General features: G+C 40.8%; 1 non-coding gene across 1 annotated transcript; it reads right to left on the reverse strand.

Annotated features, from left to right (window-relative positions):
* Positions 1-306: 306 nt before the first annotated feature.
* On the reverse strand, positions 307-425 carry LOC129763669 (5S ribosomal RNA). Its single transcript, XR_008741006.1, has one exon. It is a non-coding gene; the product is annotated as a 5S ribosomal RNA (ribosomal RNA).
* Positions 426-5,911: the final 5,486 nt, after the last annotated feature.

A 5,911-nucleotide genomic window follows, 5' to 3' on the forward strand; every position in this document is an offset into this window, starting at 1 on the left:
ACTCAGGGAACAGGATAGCACGACTGTCAGCCTTTAGCGTCGTGTTGAAATCGTTTCCGTATCGTGTCCGTTTTCTATGTCGTAACCAGTATGTCGTAATCAGGATCTTACTGGCGTCAATCCTGATGTGCTTGGCACTCCTTTCGTGGCTCCTGTACACGGTATTTCCCCCGTGCAATCTCCAATAGGCTTTACCGCGCCCTTACTCGCGTTGTCACCCGATTAGTCGCCTCATACGACAGGGACAGGGACCAAGACCCGAAGTGCTATTCTAGGCCGGCAACTCCACGGCCTAAAAAAAAAAAATGCCAACGACACGCGACGTTCCCAAGCGGTCACCCATCTAAGTACTGATCGCGCCCGATGTTGCTTAACTTTGGTGATCGGACGAGAACCGGTGTTTTCAACATGGTATGATCGTTGTGTGAGACTGTGCGCGTCTGCGTGTGTACATGAGTTCATTTGTGCGTGCATGTGCGTGTATGTGTTTGTGTGTGCGTTTTTTTAGAGCAGCGAGTAGAGAGTAGAGAGAGTGGAAAGGAGAGAGGAGAGAGTAGAGACAGTAGAGACAGTAGAGAGTAGAGAGAGTAGGGAGGAGAGAGTAGAGAGTAGAGAGTAGAGAGTAGAGAGTAGAGAGTAGAGAGCAGAGAGTAGAGAGTATAGAGAGTAGAGAGTAGGGAGAGTATGAGGAGTGAAGAGAGAGTAGAGAGTAAGGAGAGTAGAATGAGTAGAAAGTAGAGAGTAGAGAGAGTAGAAAATAGGGAGAGTAGAGAGAGTGGAGAGTAGAGAGAGTAGAGAGTAGAGAGTAGAGAGTAGAGAGAGTAGAGAGTAGGGAGAGTATGAGGAGTGAAGAGAGAGTAGAGAGATGAGAGAGTAGGGAGAGTAGAGAGAGCACAGAGTAGAGAGTAGAGATAGTAGAACTTGAGCTTGAGCTTGGGTAGACTGTACAATTCGTAGTTGCTCTCCGTGATTGACCTGATAGTAGAGAGTAGTGATAGTAGAGAGTAGAAAGTAAAGAGAGTAGAGAGAGTAAAGAGTAGAGAGTAGAGATTAGGGAGAGTATGAGGAGTGAAGAGAGAGTAGAGAGAGTGGAGAGAGTAGAGAGTAAGGAGAGTAGAATGAGTAGAAAGTAGAGAGAATAGATAGTAGAGAGAGTAGAAAATAGAGAGAGTAGAGAGATGAGAGAGTAGGGAGAGTAGAGAGAGCACAGAGTAGAGAGTAGAGATAGTAGAGAGTAGAAAGTAAAGAGAGTAAAGAGAGTGAAGGGTTGAGAGAGTAGAGAGTAGAGAGTAGAGAGTAGAGAGAGTAGAGAGTAAGGAGAATAGAGAGAGTAGAGAGAGTAGAAAGTAGATAGAGTAGACAGTAGATAGAGTAGATAGAGTAGAGAGAGTAGAGAGTAGATAATAGAGAGAGTAGAGAGTAAAGAGATTAGAGAAAGTAGAGAGTAGAAAGAGTAGAGAGTAGAGAGTAGTGAGAGTGGAGAGAAAGTGGAAAGTTTAAAATAAAGAGCAGAGAGTAGAGAGAAGAGAGAACAAAGTATAGAGTAGATAGTAGGAAATGAAGAGTAGAGAGTTGAAATTCAAAGTCAAAATTGGAAGAGCAACAATTGATCGCAGAGAAAGAGTAGTGTTCGAGACATAGAGATATTTGGACTAAAAAAGAAACATTGAATAAAAGAAAAGAAAATAAGTTGCGAGAGTCTGTTTGAGTGCAACAGCAAAGCTATTCCAATGACTTTGCGGTAAACTTATTAAAACATAGAATTGGGCCGCTTGTTCAGTAAAAAAAAAACATGAAAAAACACACATTTTTATAAGACATTTGGGCAATTATTTCGAAAACCAGTATATTGAACTGTAAGAAACTGCTTTTAAGGCTGGGAAAACATGAGTGTCCAAAGATACAATTGAAGTTTTCCTTAACATGTCCGTCTTACCCCCATCTCCCCTAGATGATGTCTGAAAATCGGAGTGTCGCAGAACAAATTCCAATGAATATTTTGAAACAATAGCTAAAGCGTTACATAGGAGTTTTTCAAAATTCGAAAAATTGCCAAAATGATGGTCATTTCTGTGAAAAGTGAGCTATTTTTCAGGAAAAATCGCTGTATAGACGCTCATAAAAAATCTAAAACAAAATATTGTCAGAGTAGTCCCCTTTGGGTCGACAGCAATTTTCCAGGGGTCGCAACGATGTGAACCGACTTCGCATAAGAATGACTATTAATTTAGCGGACAGTATTATTGTTGAAATTTATTTTAATGAATATTGATTATACACTTATCCCCCTATTTACACGGTACCTGTTTTACACGGTTTATGAAATAACAAATTTTCAAAAACTTGAAAAATGTATATTTGTAGTTCATATGTAAGAAAGTAAAATAGGATCATAGTTTCGACTGCGAGTACGATTTTATGTTCCAGAGCTGGCAAGTTATCAATTTACCAGCATTTTTGGAGTCTTGATGTGTAATTTGTGTCAATTTTTCAAGCCCTTAGAATGCCAAGAATATCGACAAAAATGAAAAATAAAGAGAAGTTATATCTCCGGGTTTCGAGTGGAAATCTCTTTATTAAATTTAACGATAAATAAAGCAAAACAAATCTACGCAGCTGTTAATTGAATCTTGTATCACTTAGTCTGAAGTCAAATCGTCGACTGTTGAACCAGAATCGCATCAGGAATGCTCAAGTGATAAGGATGACTTTATACTAAGAGTATCCCCACCAATTGCTAAATTCGGTTGCTAAACACAATTAGACAACCCTCCACCATAACTTGGCAACCACACCGGGAGTTGTCATTCTGGTTAGTAAAATCAAGACGGGTCTAAGGTACTAGGTGAGGCCGTTTCGTCACTAAGTTGGTTAGGGGAGCGGTATATGAAAACAGTACGGAAGAAAGCAGAAGGGGAATTATTTGCTTGAAGCGTGAAAGAGACAGACTGATCAGGAACGAGCTTCGGCACTAGCGTATTGTGTTTTGTTTACAAACAAAACACAGTAGACTTCCAAGATGGCTGAAGAGTGGTTTTAGCAAGTTGGCCCACCTTAGGATATACTTCTACGCGCCTTGAGTAAAATAATAACGCACCCCCGGTAGCAGCCTGTTCGGAAATTTGGCAGCACAGTAGCAACTCATCGCAAGGTTCGCAGCAAACGTCGAAATGTTGTTTTGATTCTCCGTTGTGATTAAGTTGTTTTATGAAATTGTGATTTTCACGTGATAATATTACTTCAAAATAAGTGCATCGAAAAGAGGAAGCAACTGGACGATTCCTGAGGACGAGCCGTTATGCCTAGCATGGTTAAATACATCACAAGACGCAAGTGTTGGCATGAACCAGCGGGCGCAAATCATGTACCGCGTTTGCGGATGTTTCCTTGAAATATGTACGGACAAATCAGTACCAGGGAACCCAGAACTTTGTGCCCCGAGTGGAATTAAAGCCAGGTGGCATCATATAAGCAAAATTGCTGACCAGTCGTTGGTTGTCTGGCGCAAATTGAAAACCGATGTCAAAGCGAAGCTTCGTCTGAAGGTTTTATTAAACAAGCTGTTAAACTTTTTCCATTGACGGAGAAATCATTCTTCATGTTAATACACTTTTACGTGCTACTACAAAATGTTCCGAAGTGGCAGCAGTATCACTCCGTGAAGGTACGCATATCATTTTTATTAAAATAAACACATATTTAAAAAAATTCTATTTTAGGAACAGGCTACCCAAGAACGAGGACTTTGGGAAACTGCTGAGTCGGCCCTAAGTGATACAAGCATGACTGGTGCTAAGCCTACATCTACTCGAGTCATTCAGATGATGAAGGATGGCTAGATGTGGGAGTTTTTTTTAAAAAGTAACATGGAAAATATATATGTAGTCAGTTAATTCTTGGTTTTCATTGCATTTAACATTCCACAAGTTCTCAATCAGATAATTTTGAAACTGGCTCTTTCGAGCCGTGGATGCACTAATCCGAACGTATGCGTCTATTGCATCCGATGGAGATCCGTAGGCTAACTGACGAAGGGCAGCCGTGCACTTTTGATAACCTGCTAATCCCTGTTTTCGTGTGGTATCTGGTCGCTGAATAAAATATTCGTTTCTCTCCTCAACCGCTGTTTTAATCCTTAAAAACAACCTGCGGCGCATACGGAATCTTCGTCGACACTGATCATCGGTATATAGCGGAGCCATCGGTAAACATCGTTCCACTCGCGAATAGTAGCATTTGTTCTGCGAAATCGGTAAAATCACTTTCTTCGTTACTTGAATCAGAAAGATATTTGGAATAAACATTCGCACTCTCCATTTCTGCTTTCATTTTGACGACACGACTTCGTCGTTTGATAACCACCGGTGCGAAAAAGAAAGTAGTAAAATGGCAACTATGATAGCAACGATCGGTGCGAAAATGGGTTGCTATCCAAAATAGTAACGATTAAAGTTGTCAAATTGCCAACGCTTATAGCAACTCACCGGTGGGGATGCTCTAAATAGAATAAAATACTGAAAGTTCCTTAAAGTGGCGATAGCGAATAAACTTATTGCAATTTAGCTTCTCGAAGAATTCTTTGTTTATTTGTATCCAGAATCTATAATGAATTCCATAAGTAGATTTTTATAATTGTTTTACTTAAATAAATGATTGAGTTGAGTATAAATTGAGGGCTCATTTCGTTTTACACGGTTTTACATAACAAAATCGGAGATTTCATTCTACACGGTTTTCGCGGGAACCTATCTCCAGTGTAAATCGAGGGAGGGTAAAATACGTGCAATTTATGTTTTTTAATTTTAATAATTTTTAATTTTTTGACGTAGAACTACGTCTTTCATTAAGGGTGCCAAATCAGAAAACAGGTCACGTTTTTATGAAATAAAGTTAACGTTAATAACTATTTTTGCCGCGAACGGATTTTGGCGATTCACATACTAAACGAATCGGAAATTACGTAAGATTTGTTTAATATGCTATACATTAGAATCCCCCGGTTTGTAAATGGTTAAAATTCATGAAAACTTGAGGCGTTTCCATTTTCCCATACATTCGTTCTGTCCATTTGTGTGCTTTCCCGAACAGACCTGTCAATAAAGAGCAACTTATCGACGACCAACGGAGGGGAAATCGTAGGATTCAAAGTCCCCATGAACAAAGGAAAAGTAGAAGAATGAAGGGGAATACTTGCCTAGAGTATAAACAGTGGATCTCGCTGAGGCAAACTTTCATTCGGCATCGGACTGTTGAGTAATCCAGTTCACTTTGCTTTCGCTGCGCTTCGATCTAAGATTGGACCCCACCAGTGGTAATCCAACTTGGATATCGTCGTTTGGTTTTTCTGTTCGTTTTTCGCGTTATTCGTATCGTGTTTTTCTTTCCGCGTAATAAATTGGACGCTTCGCGGAGTGTGTGATGAACAAGAAGAAGAGGAAGGCAGGCTCGAGCCCTGCAAAAAACGAACGCATTGCCAGGGGCAATAAAATTTCGAGGCAAGCGTCATCTAATGATGCACGCGATGTTGGTGCAGTGAAGAGCGCTCGCACTGAACCGAACCTTCGCCAGTGTGACACCGCATCGAACAACAGCGAAGTAGGCGATTTCGGCGCGTCGGTCATAAATGTAAACGCCGTTACCCAGGCAGCAACAAAAATCAAGCTCCCCCCGCTGGTGGTGAAGGCGGTCGCTCTTGACAAACTCATCAGCGAATTCGCATCGATGGGTCTTTCAGCAGAGTACAAGCTGTGTGGCACAATTCAGTCTTTTTCCAAGCAGTTAACACTGTTTGTTTTCCGTCATCATAAGGGCTTCGTTGGTGCCTTTGAGAATTTATCAATGCATTAAACTGACATTATGGCGAAGCAGACGTTAAGGTGCGCCAAAGCATTATAGAATAATATCCGAAGGT

The sequence above is a fragment of the Toxorhynchites rutilus genome, chromosome 1, assembly GCF_029784135.1.
Source record: "Toxorhynchites rutilus septentrionalis strain SRP chromosome 1, ASM2978413v1, whole genome shotgun sequence".
Taxonomy (NCBI): Eukaryota; Metazoa; Arthropoda; class Insecta; order Diptera; family Culicidae; genus Toxorhynchites; species Toxorhynchites rutilus.